The sequence below is a fragment of the Pectinophora gossypiella genome, chromosome 28 (genome assembly GCF_024362695.1).
Source record: "Pectinophora gossypiella chromosome 28, ilPecGoss1.1, whole genome shotgun sequence".
NCBI lineage: Eukaryota > Metazoa > Arthropoda > Insecta > Lepidoptera > Gelechiidae > Pectinophora > Pectinophora gossypiella.
Genome location: NC_065431.1, coordinates 2,777,181 through 2,800,756, shown reverse-complemented (window position 1 = coordinate 2,800,756; position 23,576 = coordinate 2,777,181). Strand labels below are relative to the sequence as shown.

Sequence of the window (23,576 nt, the reverse complement as noted above, 5' to 3'; positions counted from 1 at the left end):
TCTGGACGTTTCATTCTCAGCCTTCGCCTCAGATAACCAGCCCTCACAGCCATTAGGAACCTTACACCCCAAACCTAACAACATATTTATTTTAATTTTAAGATATATTTTTTTTTACCTAAAATTATTTTTATTTTAGTAAAGTTCAGTTTTAAATCAAATAAAAAATATCTACCATCTTTAGATCTGATTATCTGATTTAAGAAGTAGTGCTGGCAATGAAATTGTTATTTTCCCATTTACTATAGAAAAAAAAATTACTTTTTTATAGTATTTTTATTTTTTACATAAACCATGTAATATTTTTTTAAATTATGCTTTATTCTGAAATTATTTTTTAACGTTTTTTTTTCGTATTATTTTCACAAAATCATGCTTTATTAAGTATTTCAAAAATCTTTATTTTTAAGTTAACCAGTTTTCATTTATGACGAAATGAAATCATATTTTTCTTCATAAATGTTTTTACTACTTAACTTCACGCTTACTATATTTTTCGGGGTAGTCACAAAATGTGGAGTGTCGCACATTCTAATTCCAGTGGTCCAGACCAGTCGCTCTGTCCACCCTGGTAGGATTACGGGCTTTAGGTATTAAGTAAATGTTTGGTGCTCCGTTACGTCTGTCTACCCGATAAGATACCGTTACCAAAAATCTAAGTGAGTTTAATCAAAATGTCACATTCTTATATTATAGAAATCAATTTGTAATTTTGTTATATTTTTTTTTATATCAAGGAATTGTGTTGACACACATTTGTCCGGCCAAGTGGTGAATGCCATCTGCGGATATTTTGAGAAGGCGCATTGACGTGCGATCGTCGACGTCTTGTCAAACTCACATTAACTCAAACTCAACAAAAAAAAAATATTATACAGTTCTACAGCCACTTCCGGTTCGTCATCAGTTCGCTATTTCGTCGTTCCCAATTTAAAAGCTCTTATGTGTCGCCCTTAACAAATTTCTTTTTTGTCAGGATCGAATAGTATTTTACTCTTAAAACGTTCAGTACAAACTCTTATGTACGTAAATATCAATTTATCTTTTAAACATACATATTTAAACACACAGTCATATAAAAAAAAAAACAGGTGAATATATTATTTTAATTTCTGTAAAATTTACCCGATGCACATAATACATTTTAAATTGGCTACTACGATTTGCCGCACTGGGATCTTTTTTTGACGTGATTTATTGTAGATTTGCCGCAGATGGCATTAACTACTTGGCCGGACAAATGGGGAACGCTGAAGGCTCTCACCCGGTACAAAGTTTAAGACAGACCAATTTAAACAGACCTGAGGGTGTCCAGTTGAGCGCGACCCTCGGCTCAGGGCGTCGTCTGAGGGGAAAAATATTTGAAAGAATTATTTCGATAGCGATAAGCGCTGATTGAGGGAAATCGTCGACCACGCCGGCGGGGTCGGTATCGGGGTCCTGTGTCGCGAGCTGATTAGCTCGGAGTAATGTGAAAACACTCTTATTCTTATGTTTGATATACATAACAAGTCTGTTTCATAGCTTATCACATAAGATATTTTATTTTAAGATGTTATTCTCATTTTTTATTAATGATGTAGGCATAAAAATGTATTATCAAATATTTTTTGGCACTATTATAACTTTTTTCTCAAAATAAGTATAATCAAATAGTAATGTCGTGGCCAGATCGTAAAATTGATCATTTCATGATGTGTTCGACCATTTCATGAAATGGTCATATTTCATGAAATAGCCAACCATATCGTTGAAACGTCAACGTTTAATGATATTTCAATCAACGTTTGGCCATATCGTTAATGTTAGGTGGTGTCCATGCTATGTGGCGTAAAAAAATGCGAATAGTCGATTCATTTCTTAGGTTCAAAATTATTTACCTAATCGATACTATCGATATGGAAAATTATACAATTACATTGATTCATCATTTTAAATATAATCGACACTAGCGCCACTACCGGTGGATAATAGTACTAATTTTACAATATGGTTGCCAACGTTTGGCCATATCATGAAGTAATCATGCATTTGGTTGCTCATATCGTTAAACGTTTTGTGTTCATTGATCTGGCCAAACTACATCATGATGTGGCCAACGAATGATATTTTATTTCATGAAATATGACCATTTCATGAAATGATCGAGCACATGAAATGATCAATTCTAAGATCTGGCCACGACAGTAACACATTAAACATTAATGGGTATTATAGATAAATCATGTAACATTTAATTCTGGCTGATACAAACTTACTTTTATTTTAATTTGATAGCTCTGAAACTCTAATGCAGTTGTCGTAATTGAATGACGTCACTATTTTAGAGTTGTCAAACCACAATAAAAATAAATTTGTGAATGGAAATTAGATATTTTCTTATTATATGTTGAGATTTAACGTGTTTATTACCTATTTTATTGAGTGTTAAATTATGACCCTTGTTATTATATCCAGGCACAACACATCTACCCATTTTTATTCTGTTAACACTTTCAAGGACAGAACGTCTACAGACGTTCCGATTCCTAGGTTAAAAATAAGAGAAGCAATATAAGTCTCTGCCATTACATTACATTATATTTTTGAATAATTATGTACCCAAATAATGAGAAAATAGGTAATTACCACGTAAGAGTTAGACAACGCCATCTATATTGTTTTTGGGGAATGTGGCCTGGAAAATTCCTCATTATATTAAATGTTTAGTGTGAAATCTAGTAAATAATGAAATAGTGAATTTTCTTGATATTTTATTAATTTATTACAACTGTATTATTTGCATTTGTCATTTTAATGCTATGTTAGATGTACTTGTTTTTTGAGGTATTACATTAAATTTTTCAGTTACAATTTTGTTTGTTTTTAATTTTGCAACAAATAATAGGTAAGTATACCATTTTATAAACAGGTATTATTGTATATTTAAAGCAAGGTGGACCTACAGGAGTGTAATGAATTAATGATCTATAGATCATCTATAATGTTTCTACATGTGTATTTCTTGATGTTTGAAATAAATACTATTTAAATGTATAAAAAAAATGAAAAACGTATTTTATTTCAATATATTTTTATTTTTCTTCTTTCACGTAGTAAGTGACACTCAAAATTGGGTATGAAAATATTTTTTATTAATTTTATTATTAATTACTTAATAAAATACAATCGAGTTACAATTTTGTACTTTTCACTATTAATAATGTTATTTGACAACAGAGATCATAAATATAAGATACTTAAACTTATAATTAATCCTTTCCTTAAGTAATTACTTAAGTAATTAATAGAAGTATTTACATTTTTTTATTGACAACATTTTGTATTCATTACGATACACCCGCCATTTTGAGTCTCATGTCAATTTCTGTCAAAAACTTTAGTAAACATGTAAACACATTCTTTACATATCCCAACCAATATTTTCCCAAACAATATGGTCCAAGTGTGGAGCAAAGTGTACTCCACCACGTTTGTCCACTATGGAGTGGAGTTGAAAGATGCTATTTATGGTCTGTAAACCATAAATATATACATATATTTTGCCAAGACAAGAAAAAAAATCAAAGAAATCGGCGAGGCTTTCTTATGTTATAAATGGTTAAACTACAGCACAACGTTGTATAATTTGCCATCTACGAGAAAAAAAATCGTAAAAATTTTCTTCAAATGTTAACGTCCTGTTAAAATTTGGTCATTTCGTAGCGAATGTACCAGGATACCAGAAGTTCGTAGGAGTTTGTTAGCGTACAACCGAGCTATTACTTAAAAGCAGCTGTCAGAACAATAGACGTCTCTCTCGCACTCGGCTGTAGGCTATCATTCTGTCCTTTGCCACATTAATTACTAGACGAAAATATTACAAACATCAAAAATGTTCAAATATTGAGGGTAGTTTTAAATTTGGTTGCTAAGCAAGCGCACTGCAGGTGCATGGATAGAACTATACAAGTCTCTTTCACACTATGCTGTATACGTATCTTTCTGTCCTGTTCTCAAATTAATCGGCTACACACTTACACACACATACAAAATAACGCACCAGCTTCAACGTTCGCAGCTCAAGTCATACTACTATTTATTTATGCGATCCTGGTATTCGATATGAATTATCCTTGGGAAGCAGAATAAATTGGGGGGTAAAATGGCCACATCGAAGCAATTCATCTAAGAAAGCAATATTTCTATTTGACATTTGTTTGCATTGCGCACTTACTTTTATATGCGCAAATGTCTAATTGCAATATTGCTTTCTTAGATGAATTCCTTCGATGTGGCCAGTTTAACCCCCCTGATCTTCAATTTACTCACCGGCGAGCGAATTTCGTACCTTTAATTTAATTAATATTTCCAATAGTCGAGTGTGACTCATATGACATTGTTTTATACATAAGTAACTTAATATAAATCATCATCACCAGCCCATTAACGTCCCCACTGCTGGGGCACGGGCCTTCCCTATGGATGGATAGGGAGGGAGATCGGGCCTTAAACCACCACGCGGGTCCAGTGCGGATTGGTGGTTATTAACGACTGCTGATGCAGCCGGGACCAACGGCTTAACGTGCCTTCCGAAGCACGGAGGAACTTAATATAAATAATAAAATGTAATAGTAAAGCATGTATGAAGTCTGAGGAGAGTGGAGGAAGCGAAGGTGTTAGTATCGTAAAGTGGAATTGGTCGCTGCCCACCTCAAAGGGAAATAGGTGTGATCTTATTTATGTATATGTATTTTGCGTCTCAATATTCCAGGAAAGCATTAAAAACACCACGAGAAAAATCATAAACAGAAAATACTTCAAGTGTGTTACGGCGGAGAGTTCAAAATTTGGTCATTTCGCAGCGAATGTACCAGGAGAGCATAACCTTGTAGGAGGTTGTCAGCTAACAGCCGGACGCTATTGTTTAAAAGCAGCTGTCAGAACAATACACGTCTCTTTCGCACTCGGCTGAATGCTATCTTTCTGCCCTGTTGTCGTAATAATCAGTATACATTAAAAAAATATTGCGGGTAGTTCAACATTTGGTTAATTCGCAGCGACGCACAGGTGTACGGACAGAACAATACATATCTCTTTCGCACTCAGCAGTGTTGTATCTTTCTATCCTGCTGTTAAATTTATCATCATACGTGCGCGCGTTCCACTTATCACCGATAGTTGGATCGCAGAGTTGTGCCGATAATCGGATCGGCCGATATTCACCGATTTAATTTCTGACCGACATTTGATGTGTGCGTTTCACTGTCGCAATAGGTATACCAATATTTCCCCTACAAAAAAATCGTTCACCGATTATTAGATGTAAGTCGGCGCGTAAAATAAAATAAAAAATAAATTTTGAAAATAACTGGTTTCTCAAGTAAAAACGTAACACAACTCTCACGCACGAAAGATCGGTGAGGTGTGGGTACTTTCTAGTTCATCTTTCGATGGGTGAACCTCTGACTACCCCATTGGGATAGTCGTGAGCTTCTTGTTATGTGTTAGGTATGTTAACTCTTACGGAAACGACAAAGCATCTTGGTTTCAATATTCGCTACAAATTACTATTGATTTATGCGCTCCTAAACATTCGATAACAGAACAAAATTGATCTTTAATTTTCTGGAGAACTCTTCTCTTTATTATATTGACTCTTTGTATTTTGTTAAAATTAATATTAAGGGTATTTAATACATAGGTAATTTAATATAAATAATGCATGAATTCTTTGATGAGAGTGGAGAAAGCGAAAGTGTATGAAGAAGAGGAATGCCGTGGTCTCTGCCTACCCCAACGGGAAATAGGCGTGATCTTATGTAATGTATGTATGTTATTTAGCGTCTCAATATCCCAGGAAAGCATTAAACACCACGAGAAAAATCATAAACAGAATATACTTCAAGTGTGGTTACGGCGGAACGTTCAAAATTTGGTAATTTCGCAGCGAATGTACCAGGATAGCATAATCTTGTAGGAGGTTGTTAGCTAAAAGCCGGACGCTATTGTTTAAAAGCAACTGTCAGACCAATACACGTCTCTTTCAGACTAGGGCTGTATGCTATCTTTCTGTTCTTTTATCAAAATAATCAGTATAAATTATAAATATTGTGGGTAGTTCAACATTTGGTTAATTCGCAGCGACGCGCAGACGTGTGGACAGAACAATACATATCTCTTTCGCACTTGGCTATATTGTATATTTCTGTCCTGCAGTCAAATAAATCGTTCTATTTCCGCGCGTTCCGCTTTTCAACGATAGTCGGATCGGCTGAGATGCGCCGATAATCAGATCGGCGGATACGCGCCGATTTCGTTTCTGACTGACTTTTGGAGGGATATGTGCGTTTTACAAAGATTGCTCTATGGCGTTTTACTGTGGCAACGCAATCAGCAATATGTCAAATTTTTACCCTAATAAAAATAGTTTACCGATTATATAGGGCATCTATGGGCGCCTAAAATTAAAAAAAAATGCTACCTACATTTACTTCTCTTTATTTTGGGGCTTTTCGGCGGGAAACGGGAACGGGACAGTTGCTTTCTTCATTGAGTAATCTAAATAATTAATACGAAGTGGTGTGTTGTGGTTAATGATCGCATTAAGTTAGTCGGAAGACATTCGCGAGTGTTATTATATTGGAGTATTCAATAAACAAAGTGTATCTGCCTATTTTCGCTTCGTGCCGGGAAGCCGCTTCATAACTCAAAAGTTTATGCGGACTTTTGAGTTAATTCGTTTGGGGTTCGGAGTAGGAGTCTACTCCGAGGGTGGGGGCTTAGGTTTCATCATCATCACCTTTCAACATTTCATTAATCATCAAGAAAAAAAATACGTCAGACATGGCTGTATGGGCATAGTTCCCTTTGCCTTACCCTTCGGGGAAAAACAAAACAAAAAAAAAAATCTCTATGGCGTTTTACTGTGGCAACGCAATCAGCAATATGTCAAATTTTTACCCTAATAAAAATAGTTTACCGATTATATAGGGCATCTATGGGCGCCTAAAATTAAAAAAAATTGCTACCTACATTTACTTCTCTTTATTTTGATCAGAATAACAATGGGTGGCAGATGTGTGTAATAAATAATAAGGGACATGCGCACTTTTACATGTACAAATAACTTGCAATATTGCTTTTGTAGTTAGATTGTTTCTATATGACCTTTTTTTGTTAAATTAATAGGTAATCCATCCGCGACGCTGGATTTAAAACCGATGCTTTGGTGAAAAAAAAAAACTAAATAATAGAATATAGACGAAACTGTGGAATTCCATTTGCTTCGATCCTGACACCTCCCTCAATCAACGCTTATCGCTATCGACCCACTAGGGTCGATAATTTTTTTCAAATATTTTTCCTCTCAGACGACGCCCTGAGCCGAGGTTCGCGCCCAACTGGGCACCCTCGGGCCTGTTGTCTTAAACGTTGTACCGGGTGAGAGCCTTCAGCGCTCCCCATTTGACCGGCCTAGTAGTTAATACCATCTGCGGCAAATCTACAATAAGTTACGTGAAAAAAAGATCCTGACACACTTCTCTTGCTTCCTCCACATTCATCCATCGTTTCATACACGCACGCCGGTTCAGAGTAGATCGTACTAACTATACTACATCTTTTCTAAGGACTTCTCCAATTTCGTCTCTGCTTATTATACTCTGGTGGGAAATAGGCGTGAGTTTTGAATATATATATACACACAAATAAATTTTTATACAGTTTAAATATAATCTCGACTGGGCAGTAAAAAGGTCATATTATGCCTTCGTTCTTCTTCTATTTCCAATCTTCTCTTCTCTTCTACTACTCTTCTTAACTTCTGTAGTTTTCTTTGTTCCAGAGCTTTATATCTTGAAAGCTTTCCCATACGTCTGTGATATTTGTACGTGTTGCTATTTCTGAAGTTTTCTAAAAATGTTCTTCTTGATTTTAAGGTTTTTGGGCTTCTGAGGGTCGTGTTAGTAGAGTTCATCGCGTCTCTTTCTCCTGTTTGCCAGTAAGGGATGAGTGGGTATTTGTGTTTTTTATTTACATACTGCATTAACATTTTCGGGTCCGCTACTTTCGCTAGCTGTCCATAAGCCGCCACCTACAGGATAAATATATTTTTATTACTAAACCAAACCCCGGACACTTCAAACAAAACACGTCGTTTTGCAGACACTACACATTGACGTTATCGTACACGCGCATCTGTGTGTATGACGTCTGACGCCCATACCATTCAAAGACTAAAGTAAGACCAGGGGGTGAGGTAAACCTAGCTCAGCCGCTGGTGGGAAGCGGAAAGTTGTCTTTTTATACGTAGTCATCATTCCATGACAAAACCTAAGTATCGTCGTCATAGTGGAAACCACATAAGTGCCTTCTTGAAAAATCACATTTGAGTGTGATATTTGTTAACAAAACCTCGCAATTAACAAGCAAGTATCAATCAAGGTAATAATGGTGTTAATTTATGGCGGACCCAACTGGTTGGCCAGCTAGTTCCGCCCACATGCAACAGATGGCGCCACCGTTCAATAATGCAGTCCTGAAACGCGCTAGCAAAGTTTACACAGCGCGACGCATATATACAAATTCCAAAATGACACCGTTGGATCGTCGATCCCTAGTCACACTACCAACTTTGTGGCTAACGGGGTACTATGCTCTGTTCTGTTCACCCTTGCCGCTTGCCTTGAAATCAATGGAAAGAAATCAAGGTATTGTTGAAAATCACATCAGAATGTGAGTTTTCGAAGAGGTGCTTACGTGGTTTTCACTATAAAGAAAGAAAGAAAAAAAATATTTATTCGATATACTAATGTTTTCACATATAAAAAAAATAGAATTATGAATGTATGCCGTAACGGTTCCGCTTCAGCATAATGCCATAGCCTAGACTATGGCGCTATAAGGCGACGGAATGCAGTTGTTACATGATTCACCAGGGTTGACGAGTTTGGTCATCCACCTCCCAACACACGAGAGAAGAACAACGATAGCAGGTTCATCACATGCAAATTGGGTTATGGCTGCCATGGTATAAAAAAACCAGGTATGCTCCTATGACAAGCCGCCATTGCTAGCCCATTGATGACGTAAGTGTTACCATTAAATTGGTATTTCCAACATTCCAAGGACGTAAATTTTATTATTGAAAATTAAGTGAATTACTGACTAATGTATTTAATTACTATTATTACTTACAAAAATGCAACTTCCGCAAAGGCCGGTCATAGGATGGGTGACCACAAAAAAAAAGTTTTCATCTCGAGCTCCTCCGTGCTTCGGAAAGCACGTTAAGCCGTTGGTCCCGGCTGCATTAGCAGTCGTTAATAACCATCAATCCGCACTGGGCCCGCGTGGTGGTTTAAGGCCCGATCTCCCTATCCGTCCATAGGGAAGGCCCGTGCCCCAGCAGTGGGGACGTTAATGGGATGATGATGATGATGTTACAAATATATAAAAATCATTAAAACTGTACGTAAATGTTTTACTAAAAGTTTCCTTGCAAAGTAAATTAAAAACATTGGACGTGGGTAATTTATTTTTTACGAAATGGCAACACAGGGTCGGATGACGTCAGCTGGGCTAACCTTGAAATGCTAGCTGTCAGTTTTGAGCATACCTGGTCTTCTTATACCATGATGGCTGCAAGTTCTTTTCTTACGTGGCTACCCACTCTATTAGCGGTCACGGGCGTGAGTTATTATGTGGCTAAACACCAGCTTGAGTTTATGTATGAAACTTGTACATCTTACCTTATACTCAACAGGGCTGAAGAAATATATGGTTACGTAGAAGTCGATCTGTATGAGTCCAGGGCCGGTGAAACAGAACACGGGGGGACCTCGGCAGTACCTTGTACATAAATAAATAATTATACAAATGTGGCGGACCCAACTAGTTGGCCACCTAGTTCCGCTCACATGCAACAGATGGCGCCACATTCAATAATGCAGTTTTTAAGCGGTCGTGAAACGCGGGATCGAAGTTTACACTGCAAGACGCATTTATACAACTTCCAACACTGTTGGATCGTCGATCCCTAGTCACACTACCAACTTGTGGCTAGCGGGGTTCTATGCTCAGTTCGGTACCCCGAAAACATCCTTTGGCGGTCGACCACGCCGGCGGGGTCGGTATCGGGATCTTGAAGTGTTTGGTGTCGCGAGCTGATTGGCTGCCTCTATGGCTAGAAGTCTATTCATCGATTATAATATCAATGTTGATATTAGGCGACAGGTTGGGTTATGGGCGGCTGGATCCGCTCCTCATGACATAAAAAAAATATTTGTGTTTATTACCTTCTCAGTTCCAACCTGGGCAGTTCATGTTCCATACTGCGGATGTTTTTGACAGAGAACACGACGCAGTGGTAGTCCACATTGGCAAGGATGGTGAGCTGGTGATAAGGTTTGATATGACATTATTATGAGCCCTTCCTTAGTATCTAAGCCATAGGATATAACATTATCATAACATACTTAGGAGTATGGTCACGAGCATTAATATGTTACACTTTGGCACCATGTCACATTAACTTTTTTGACAAATTGAACTGTAAGTCTCACTAAATGTCAAATATATTAGTGTGACAGAGTCCTAAAGTGGGTACATTATATTGCCCATGACTGTACATACAGGGTGTTAGTGACATCGTAACGAAAACTTTGCGGGACGATTCAGGCCATGATTCTGAGTTGATATCAAGACGGAAAATTCCACTTTATATCAACTCAGAATCATGGTCTGAATCATCCCCCTCAGTATTCGTTACGATGTCACTAACACCCTGTATAGTTATGGGTAAAGATCCCCTCCTCTTCTGTACTACCTAACTACTTGTACCCATAACTACCACACATACATAACACGCCCGCGGCTGCGGGTGCTGGGCAATGTGTATATGTATAAATCCATATTTAGTGTATATGTTTATATATTTATGGAATATATATTATACATAACTTTTTTAAATTTGGTTTGTAGGTTTAAGTTTATCATCATCACCACCCCATTAACGTCCCCTGCTGCGTCGACTGCTGGGGCACGGGCCTTCCCTATGGATGGATAGGGAGATCGGGCCTTAAACCACCACGCGGGCCCAGTGCGGATTGGTGGTTATTAACGACTGCTAATGCAGCCGGGACCAACGGCTTAACGTGCCTTCCGAAGCACGGAGGAGCTCGAGATGAAAACTTCTTTTTTGTGGTCACCCATCCTGTGACCGGCCTTTGCGAAAGTTGCTTAACTTCAACAATCGCAGACCGAGCGCGTTAACCGCTGCGCCACCGAGCTCCTCATTACCTTACTTATTATATATTAAATATCTCTCTTAGCTGACCAGCTGGAAGAAATCTCTTTGTTTAGAGATAATCTTATCGTGTCTGTTTTATTGTGTACAAATAAATAAACAAAATAATGATGATGACTCACATTATACCGAGCCATGCCGGGCTGGTGGTCTTCTGGAGGCTGCGTGAGGGTGGTCGTGTCAGTGAATATCTCGGAGGCTACTTCAGTTGGATCGCAGGGACCGAACCTCTGTAGCTCGTTTATAGCTGCAAGCATAACGTGTAGCTTTAGACATACTTGGCCGGACAAATGGGGAGCGCCCCAAAACCAGTGATGTGCCTTACAGTAAAAACGAGCAAAACTTATGTAAGTCTTATGTAAAACTAATCTTTACGCAGATCGTCTATCGTGTGGGTTAGGTGGATTACCAACCCCATCAACCTTGGTGTCAGGGTTACTATTGAGCCGCCAAAGGCCCCTGACATAGCTCATGTAACGACTACTTACTTACATCAGTAAGTAGTAACCGGGACCAACAGCTTAACGAGCCTTCCGAAGCACGGATCATCTTACTTTCGGAAAATCAAGTGATCAGCCTGTAATGTCCTAACCAAATTAGGGATCACAAAGTGATTTTTTGTGATATGAAACCAGGACCTCCGGATCATGAGTCCAACGCTCAAACCACTGGACCACGGAGGCCGTTTAGACAGATAAGACCAGAGTACAAGAAAGAACAATTTGAAACAGAAAAGCAGCCAGTGTTTTTACTCATCATCATCATCAACAGCCTATATACGTCCCACTGCTGGGCACAGGCCTCCCCTCAATCAACCGGAGGGGGTATGGAGCATACTCCACCACGCTGCTCCAATGCGGGTTGGTGGAGGTGTTTTTACGTCTAATAGCCGGGACCAACAGCTTAACGTGCCCTCCGAAGCACGGAATCATCTTACTTTTTCGGAAAATCAGGTGATTCAAGCCTGAAAAGTCCTTACCAAACAAAGGACAGTCTCACAAAGTGATTTCGACAATGTCCCCATCGGGAATCGAACCCGGACCTCCAGATCGTGAGCCTAACGCTCTAACCACTAGACCACGGATAGATTAGATTAGATTCCGTACTTCGGAAGGCACGCTAAGCCGTTGGCTACTAGCTACTATCCCAAATAATACTTGCATCTCCGTAAAATTAGGTGATTAGGCGCCATTCTCGTGATGGCGGGTTGTCCGATTCTGGCAACAGTGGTGGTCACCCACTCGTGGTACATGGCGAAGTCTACGAAGCGAGACGGAGCTTCACAGCCCGGGCCTCGGACCCCGAACCCCACCTGCGAACGAACAGTAAACAGTAAAAGGGTCGCCTGGACTCAAAGGAAGTCTCTCCTATTTAAGGTTCATTTAATTTTCTTTAAATTAAATATTAAATTTATGTTCGGGATACTCTTAGAACCTACGTACCTACTTTCTCATTGCGCGGGAAAATAATTATTCAAACGTATAACTAGCTTTTGCCTGCGACTTCGTCCGCGTGGAAGGATTTTTCCCGCTAATTCCCGTTCCCGTGGGAATTCCGGTAATTCCTTTCTTAGTGCTCCTCTACGGTACCTAAGCTACGTCCCTTCCAAATTTAAAGTGCCTACGTTTAGCCGTTTAGGCTGTGCGTTGATATGTCAGTCAGTCAGTTTCTCCTTTTATATATTTTGAAGGAGAAAGCCCAGAAAAACACTGATTCAACGCAATAAGGTTATATTTTTACCAAGTACACGTAAATATAACAAATATCTTCCGTTTAGCGCCAAAGCTGAAGTAGAATTGAAAGTGACGTTTTATGGTAGACCACGTGACCTCCAGTCGGTGCCATCAGTATTGCCAGCGCTCGAAATTCGTTTTCCTTACAGTCGGCCGTCCTGGTGCTGCTGCGCGCCTCGCGGAGCCGTCGATGTAGTAATACTATTGGTGACGTCACAACCTCTTAAGGTTTACGTCAGAAAAAGAAATGAATCTTCTTAATGATCCATAAAACGATATCAAGCTTCTTAATGCTATCACTCCACGTCCTCTGAAAGACAACTAGAATGACTTCTTAATGTCATAATAACTAGGTAATGTACAACCAGCCTCGTCAATGACTTCTTAATGCCACAGCGTACAGTCAGCCTCTTAAAGCTGAACAATCAATGGCTTCTTAATGCCATATCATACAAGCGGCCTCTTAAAGCCAACCAAGATGGTCTCCCACGAAAGGTACACATCTGTTAGAACAATGTCGCGACATATCACTCCAACCTCTTAAGGTTTGCATGCATCAAATTGACCGTTTACAATGAGCGGTGCTTGAGAACCTCTAAAGGTTCTTCCACCAGCTCCAATCCATCAAAACAGATTACGATCATGCCTCTTAAGGCTTAGCGCTCAAGTATGTAAAGATCGATCATAATAAAAAATGATTTAATGAACAAATAATATCCTTATGACAAAAAAAATACAAGAGTAGGTACACTAATAATCATCCTCAACAAGATTCCATTCTTAATCGGAATCAGAAGGAGTGTTCCGGTCAACTCTGAAAGGTTTTAACTTGTCCCTGGCTAGGACGTTCTCATAGGATCGGCTTCGACCTTTGTCACTTTTAATAACATACCGATCATGAGGCAGTACCTTAATGATGGTAAATGGTCCATCAAAACGGGGCATCAATTTACCACTTTGTAAACCCTTGCGGATAATTTTTCTTTCTGCAAGAACCATATCCCCTATTTTAAAAGGGGCTTCATCACGCCTCTTTTGGTCAAAGCTTCGTTTCGATTGTTGGGACAATTTAGAGGAACGTGTAGAAGCAACCTCTCTCATTTCTGCTAGGTCTGTTGATTTGGAGGGCGCAACGATATCACCCACAAGTCTCGGTCGAAAACCAAAAAGTAACTCCAATGGAGTTTTGCCGGTAGTGTTGTTAATATTTGAGTTCAATCCCAATTGAACTCTGGGTAAATATTTTTCCCAATCGTTTTGGTCATCACCAACATAGGCTACTAAAGCATCGAGTATAGTTCGGTTGAACCGTTCTACCTGCCCGTTCGCGCGAGGGCTTGCAACAGCGGTCATCACGTGTTTAATTTGGCGTTGCACACAATAATCTTTAAAATCCTTGCAATTAAAAGCTTTGCCACGATCGCTGATAATGCGGCTTGGTACACCAAAAGTTTTTATCAAATTGTCAAAAGTCTGCAGCACAAACTTGCAACTCACATCACGCACAGCCTCTAACCAAATAAACCTCGTAAATGCATCGATTATAGCCAGTATATGCATTTTGCCAGTAGAACCTTTACAAAACGGACCAAGGTGGTCTACGTGCAACGTGTGGAAGGGTACTGCCACCTTTTCGATGGGATGTAATAGACCTACTTTACGTCCCGTTGGTTTTTTGGCGTATTGGCATGAAATACAGCCTTGCACATACTTTTGTATAAATCGTCGCATACCACTAAACCAATATTTGGCTTTCACTGCTTCGTAAGTCTTATTAAAATTAACGTGACTGTTATTATCATGGAAACTTTGTACCAGAGACCAACGACATATTCGTGGCACCACAACCTTTTTATCTTTATTTATTTTGCGAAATAGAATGTTATTCTCGATACAGTAATCTTTGTCTAGCCCGGTCAAATTGCCTTTACTGATTTCATCTTTTAATTGAACCATGGTGGAACGAATTGAGTCGTCATCCTGTTGTATGCTTTCTATTAAATCTTTTTCTGTGAAACGCATTACTGTGTTCGCGGGATTACGACTCAATGCGTCCACGTGAGCCATAGATCTACCAGCACGATACTCTACTTCAAAATCAAAATGTTGTACATCTAACCACCAGCGGGCGATACGTGGAGACAAGTCGCGTTTTGACCATGTCCAACGCAAGGCGCTGCAGTCAGTCACTATGACAAACTTCAATCCCGAGACATAAACCTTGAATTTCTCTAAGCTCATAACCACAGCTAACGTCTCGAGTTCGAAGCTGTGGTATTTCTGCTCGGCCGGTGTAGTCTGACGACTTGCGTACGCGACGGGTTTCCACGCACCGTCAGGCTGTTTTTGCATCAAAATTCCGCCTAAACCCATTTTAGACGCATCCGTGTGAATTTGTGTATCATAATCAGGGTTAAACAATGCCAAAACAGGTTGTGCAATCAAAATTGACTTTATACGCTCAAACGCTTGCGACTGCTCCGGACCCCAAATCCAGGGTTGATCCTTTTTCGTAAGAGTTGTTATGGGACGGGCAATGGACGCAAAACCAGGCACATATTTTCTAAAATAATTTGCCAGGCCCATGAATTGTCGCGCCTGATGAACATTCTGGGGTACTTTAAAATCACGCACAGCATCAAGTTTGTACTTGGATGGCCTGACTTCACCATTACAAACTTCGTGGCCCAAGTACTCAATACGAGGAACTAGAAAAGAACACTTGTCTAGCCGTAAAGTCATATTTGCGTCCCTTATCCGTTCCAGAACTGTCCTGAGGCGTTCTAACGCATCAGAGTGATTCTCAGCATAAACGAGTACATCATCTAGGTATGCAGTAGCAAACTTGAATCTTAGCGGACCTAATATGTCATCCATTGCACGTTGGAACACCGACGGTGCATTCACGAGACCGAAACTCATGCGCGTGTATTGAAAATGACCATCGGGGGTTATAAAAGCGGTAAATTGTTTGCTTTCGTCATCTATTTGGATGCAATGATACGCAGATTTAATATCAAGGCAAGAAAACACACGTTGTTTAGATAACCTGTCCAATTGGTCTTGGATTAACGGCAATGGATACCGTTCCTTTTTAGTGACCTTATTCACCGCACGGTAGTCTACGCACATGCGTGGCTCGCCTGATTTCTTCGGCACAAGTAATACTGGGCTCGCATATGGAGAATTTGATTGCTCTACAATGCCTTTATCTATCAAATCATTTACAATATTACGAACCTTCTCGCGATCGGTAACCGACATCCTATACGGACGATAATAAATAGGTTTTTTGTCCGTTAGCTCAATGTGCATTTTAACTGAACACTTGCCTATCTTACTATCATCCCCAGAGAAACAATCAGAATATTCTCGCAATATCGCTTTTAAATCAGATACAACATCAGGTTCCAAATTGTCACCAATTTTATACTCATTATTTCCGTCTATAATTGTCGCTCGTGCGACACACTGACTACTTGGCAAAGTAAACGTACTGTTACTGATGTTAATCACATGTACTGTAGCCTTCCCGTCCATAACATCAGTTTCACATTGCGGAATAACACATTCAGCTCTAGGTGTTCCATATTCCGCGGCATGTATTAAAACGGGCCCAGATACGGGTTCGGCACACGAGAGTACGATTTTATTTACCCCAGGTTGCAAAATAATTGGATCATCTTCATCGGTAATAAACTTTACGCGTTCAATGTCTTCACATACCGTAGGTAGGACATCCAAATAGTTATCGTTATATATTTTTAACGAGGTAGGTGTTTTAATAACATATACGTTCGGGTATTCGGTAAATGGTTGCCCGACGATAACTCCAATATCTTGAGCATTATCTGGAACTATGTAAGCCTTAGCTTCACATGAAGCTTCGTCAACACAAACCTTTATCAATGTCTCGCCGATCGGAGTTATCTTCGAACCACCAAAGCCGCAAATAACATTACCAGATTCACAGGGTTGGATGTTCAAATGTAATTGTTGAGCAATAGAATGCGTTATTGTTATACATGAACTGCCAAAGTCAACAAATGCATATGTGGGTAAGTCATTAATTTTTATGTCCATGTAATATTTAGAACTACCTGAAGCATCTTTAATTACGCGGACAGTTTGAGCCTTGTCATTTTTTGCATTACGTTGTTTAAGCTTGAAGCATTCATCTTTAATATGCCCGGTTTTACTACAGTAGGAACATATTTTGTTTTTGGTATAACAATCATTTTCATCATGACCACGTTTATTGCAAAAAGTGCAGACCAATGCCGATTTATCTTGTTTCGCTTGAACCTTTTGTGTACACTTTGCTGCAAAGTGACCACGACGTTTACATATATTGCATTTAATTTTTGAATTATCAAAACCACCGCTATTTTTATTATGGTATGTGTTAACAAGCGTGGGATGCCTCAGTGACGATAAGTACCGCAAAAGGTTGGATGGGTCACGACAGCCTGCAGAAATCGCACCGACTTCAACGAGTTTGTCACCGATAGTTCCAATGATCGCTTCCGTAACCAGGGACTCAGGTATACCACAAGCGTTACCCAAAGCTAGCTTGTCATAATAAAATTGTAAATAATCTTGTTCAGGACGACGTACAATATTAACAAGATCACGCATCATCGTCAGTTTACTCCGGTTGGAAGGAAAAGCAGTCAGCAAACGCATTTTCCACTCGGGCCAGTTTAAATTTAAATCAGTGAGTTGATCATACCACTTGCGGGCATAGCCTTTAAGTTTCGATGAACAATTGAATATAACCGTCTTTTCGTCCCAACCGTACATATTAGAAATTCCTTCAATTTTCCTAATCCATTGCTCCATCGTAATCATTGAAGTTTGTGGATCAAAATCGGGTACGGGGTCGTTACGTCCTACATATTTTACCGAAGAGTGTGACGGTTGTTGTGTAGTTACCGTGTCAGAATAGTACGGTGATAGCACCGGCTGAGATCCACCCGGATTAGCAGAAGTAGCAATAGAAGGGGGCGCTGAATTTAACTGCGGAGGCACTATGTGCGATATGATAACAGAATTCCTGTCTGCACCTATAATTGACGAGGGCGCCGATGCAAGTACCGCTGGTGCGGGTGGCGGCATAGAATTCGCGCTCTTAAGGGCAGCGCGTCCGAAAGTGGTGTTAACCTGCGTAGCATGCATGGGCGCGGCGCAACTAGGTGCGGCGCTAACCGGCGCGGCACAACTCGGCGCGGCGCAACTCGGCGCAGTGATATTCGGCACGGCGATACCTCCCGTGGCGCAACTAGACACGTTTGAACCGTGCGCGGCAGAGTCCGATACCAGCCGATAGTTATTTACATCCAAGTCCAGGTTTGAATTGCATATATTAGACGACACATTATTGGCGGGGACCGAAATGTCAACCGACGGCATAGCCGTTATGACGTCACCTTTGGTTTGAACATTTTCCGTAACTGATGGCGGTAGTGGCGGAGTAAAAGTACCGGAAAGTACACTATTATCCGTATCGTTATAGCCCGCGGATGCATCTTTAGCTTCGCTCACAATTGAATTACGATTACGAAAAACTTCTTTTTCTAATTGCAACAAACGTTCCGTTAATCGTCGAGTTTCAATATGTTTTAATAATTTACGTCGCAAACGAGATTCGCGGTCACCATCGTCGTCATTATGTTTACGTTTATTCTTCTTATGTCGGCCCATTTCAAACCAAAAAATATCACGTAACGGTTTTCACAACACAGCACCAAAATACGAATTAGAGTCAATTAATAACAACTTACGTGGGTACAAGTCCTTTATCCCGCTTCTGAGCTGAAGGAGAAAGCCCAGAAAAACACTGATTCAACGCAATAAGGTTATATTTTTACCAAGTACACGTAAATATAACAAATATCTTCCGTTTAGCGCCAAAGCTGAAGTAGAATTGAAAGTGACGTTTTATGGTAGACCACGTGACCTCCAGTCGGTGCCATCAGTATTGCCAGCGCTCGAAATTCGTTTTCCTTACAATTTAGATGTAACTGCAGAGGCATATTATACAGGGTGTTAGTGAAATCGTAACGTAAACTTTGAGGGATGATTCAGACCATGATTCCGAGTTGATATCAAGTGGAATTTTCCGTCGCAAAAGTATGGAACTGATAATAATAAAATTGCGCGTCAAACGGTTTCCATACCAGCGAGATACCTTTTTGGTTGGCCCGGGTTATTCAATAATTTACTCATTCTTCTTAAAATTAAGAGCTGTCAATCATTCGTCTCATTCCTTTTCAGCGGGTAAGAAAATGACAGGTATAACTAAGAATAAAATTAGGAGGTGTATGCAGGAATCGGGGCCAATGTGTGGGTAGCCTTTTTACCTGAATAAAGAAATTATTTTTATTTAACATGATAACGGCCCTGATTCCTGCAGACACCTCCTAATTTTATTCTAAGTTATACCTGTCATTTTCTTATCCGCTGAAAAGGAATGAGACCGATGATTGACAGCTCTTAATTTTAAGAGAGTAAATGAATGAATAACCCGGGCGAATCAAAAAGGTACGTCGCTGGTATGCAATCCGTTTGACGTGATGTCTACTTAACTGTGTCGGGTTATTGACGGATGTCAAATTTTTAGACGGTTGGTTTAGATTTGTGCTTAAAATTGACGTGTGTTCCATAATTTTATGCTTGTCGATTACCCGTCCCTTTCTTTTTCGGCGGATAAGAAAATGACAGATATAACTTAAAATAAAAATGGTATTTACAGGAATTAGCACCAATATCAGTATAAAATTAAAATGAATCCACTTGATATTAATAATTAATTTTAAATCGTTAAAATAATATAAAATATAATACAAATATAAGTGTAAAGTTAAAACTGAATTAATACTAAGTGTACAAAGTGACAAAAATTATCACTGTCATTTGCGATTCGCACTCTCGGGCTGTCAAAATAGTCATTAAAACACTGCACAATAGTGTTATTCGAACTTCTCAGCCCATCCCAATAAGATGCCACTTTGGATCTGATGACGGCAAAGAAGTCTGGAACCCGCGCATCGGCCAACTTGCCCGCTGCGCTGCAGAACCGCGGCTTCCTCATGAGGATGCGATCTGCATCATTATATTGCACCCTTATGGTTAAAAAAACGTCTGAAATAAAAGTTAACATACCAAATGCCAACGATACTCTTGTCGAACCACTAGCAGCGTGCCGGTCCTCCAAGTGCACTGCCCACCCCATCTGGCGCGCCCGCACGCTGTGTGCTGCAGCCACATCTTGCCCACGTCTAACTGTGAATTAAAATACATGAACATAAGCAGCCATACGTCCCACTGCTGGGCACAGCCCTCTTCTCAATCAACAGGGAGTATCGAGCATACTCCACCACGTTGCTCCACTGTAGGCCACCGGGACAAACGGCTATGCAACTTTAAAAACCGGAGTTGTCAAATCTTCAGATTAGGTAAGTCTTCTTCTATCGTGTGGACTGTGAGGTGGATGACCAACCTCATCAACCCTGGTGTCAGTTATTATTGAGCCAACAAAGGCCCCCAGCTGCTTACATCAGTAAAACTAAATAGTAGGTAACCGGGACCAACGGCTTAACGTGCCGTCAAAGCACGGATCATCTTAATTCCTCACCGGGAATCGAACCCGGTTTCTCCGGATCGTGAGCCCAACGCTCAACCACTGGACCACGGAAGCCGTTGGACAATCGGGTAATCAGCCTGTTATGTTCTAACCAAACTAGGGATCACAAAGTGAATTTTGTGATATGTCGGATTGTAAGCCCATAATGCTTAACCACTGGACCACAAAGATGGTTGGTTAGGTCACGTTAGGTCAGTGGACTGAGCATACTTACTCCAGCATGCTTGTAGTATTCCTTGCAAGTGTCTGTGGGCACATAATCCATAGCGTACAGGGTAATTTTTGAACTGCGGCAATCTGAAATATAAAAAGGTAACGATTAATGATTATTTAGAAGATATGAATGTATGGGATTAACTGTCTGGGAACCGATATTAGGCAGCCAAATTACTAAATTGTATAACAATATTTTATGTTCATTTTTCAAAGAACGTCAAGGACCCTGTACGGAGGTTTTTCTTGCAGCTTCTTTTCCCCGGCTATACAGGTTGTGAGATGCTGCAGTAGTTTTAGGCGGATGAGACGTTCGTTGTGTAAAAGTGACGAATCAAGTTTTACTATGTTACTTACTGAATAAAGATATTTTTAAATTCGAATTTTGTAAACCAAAATGATCAGAAATCTTTTTACGCTTTCCGCTTTTTTTTTAGAATTTTTTTTAGTAATTAGAAATAATTAATCGACCCTAGTGGGTCGATAGCGATAAACGCTGATTGAGGGAAATCGTCGACCACGCCAGCGGGGTCGGTATCAGGGTCCTGAAGTGTTTGGTGTCGCGAGCTGATTGGCTGCCTCTATGGCTAGAGTAATCGGGTCGTCGGGATCGTATATTACGTCCTTCGGTCGCCGATGCTTTTCAGTACCGTCCCTAAGCGGGATGTATTCGGAAGCCGCAACTACCAGGGGATTTGGGTGGGGCTGAGCAGGATCGAAAAAACGTTTTGAAGCTAATTTGAGCCTTTTGTTTTGCATGTTGTTTGATTTGATTTTGATTTGTATTTAATAAATGTTTTCTTATTCTAAGAGAAGCAACATAAGTAGCAAAAAAAGTAAATTGTAACATACTTAAGTAAAAATGTATGTGTAAGTAATCAAGTAAATACTTACCATTCGGCATGACCATTGCAAAGAATTGTGGGTCGACGAATCGCTTCGGCGGCCCACATATTGGCCTTAACTCTGAAACAAACACAGCTATCTTCTTCATCCTTAATACTTTCAAATTTTATTTTGACGTGACTTGTTGTAGATTTTCCCCAGGTGGCATTAACTACTTGACCCGGCATATGGGGAGCGCTGAGGACTCTCACCCGGTACAAAATTTAAGACAACAGGCCTGAGGGTGCCCTGTTGGGCGCGAACCTCGACCCAGGGCGTCATATTTGAAAGAATTAATCGACGCTAGTGGGTGGATAGCAGTAAGCGTCGATTGAGGGAAATCGTCGACCAGGCCGGCGGGGTCGGTATCGGGGTTCTGAAGTGTTTGTTGTCGCGAGCTGATTGGCCGCCTCTATGGCTAGAATAATCGGATCGTCGGGATCGTATATTACGTCCTTCGGATGCCGATACTTTTCAGTACCGTCCCTAAGCGGGATGTATTCGGAAGCCGCAACTACCAGGGGATTTAGATGGTACTGAGCAGAATCGAAAAAACGTTTTGAAGCTGATTAGCACCATTGGGCAATGGTTGGTAAACATGATGAGGAAACCTACGTTCCCGAGAAATGCATTTTCGGAGGTATGTGACCTAACCTGTTTTGGGTTTTCCCTTCGCAAGTTGGAGGGTCAGACAGGCAGTCGCTTCTGTAAAACCCGGACCTGTCAAATCTTCAGGTTAGGTAAGCGGACCCTGTGAAAAACGGGATGATAGGAGATGATACTCACGATGAACCAACGTGTTAGTGTTGATCTGTATGAGTGCGATGGCGCTCGCCACGCCGGCGCGGAAGTCCGGGTGGTAATTATAGTTGAGCACCCGGATCCGGGGACCCGTGCAGTTAGCGCCGAGCACCACTCGTGCGCATGTCCTGGAAGAAAACATAAATCTATACAGGGTGTTATTGACATCGTAACGAAAACTTTGAGGGATGATAATCATAATCATATGTGGAACGCAATAAATGATATGATTATGATTCAGGCCATGACTCTGAGTTGATATCAAGTGGAATTTTCCGTCGCAAAAGTATAGATCGGAAATTAATTTAAAAAACTCTAACATTTTCATGAATTTTCCGACAGGAAAATCCGCTTTATATCAACTCAGAATCATGGTCTGAATTATCCCCCTCAGTATTTGTTACAATGTTACTAACACTCTGTCTACTTGTACCTATGGCTACTTGTATGTAAGTAAGTAGTTGTACAGGGTGTTGTTGGGTGGTGGTGAGATCGTAACGAACACAACACGCTAAGAAGGATGATTCAGCTCATTATTCTGAGTTAAAATCAAGTGGTATGAGGTGGTGTTAATTGAAAATAATTTAAAAAAAATACTAAAAAAAATCGTGAATCTTGCAATGGACAATTCCACTTGATAAAAACTCAGAATCATCCCTCAAAGTTTTCGTTACGATGCCAGTAACACCCTGTATAAAAGCAAAAGATCATTGGATGGTGCTGTACAGTTTTACGTGATAATTACCTATTTTCTCAAGACTCGGGTACATAATTAATGCAAAATACAATATAATGGCAGAAATATTGTTGCTTGATATTTGGATCACATTATGTACAGAATTATGTTGCTACCTATATTGCTTCTCTTTAATTTGACCAGAATAATAATGGGTGGAAGATGTAATTGTACCTTGGTGTAAGAGGGTCATCATTTATACCCAAAAACAAAGATAAAAGATGCATTATATCTGTTATCCATGAAATTGGAATGTTAAACGAACGAAAAACGACG

General features: G+C 40.0%; 1 protein-coding gene across 1 annotated transcript in view; it reads left to right on the top strand.

The window, feature by feature from the left end:
* The window catches only part of LOC126379179 (putative mediator of RNA polymerase II transcription subunit 26), a 253,823-nt gene that overhangs the window by 130,932 nt on the left and 99,315 nt on the right, over window positions 1-23,576 (top strand). The gene's annotated exons all lie outside the window — the stretch shown is intronic.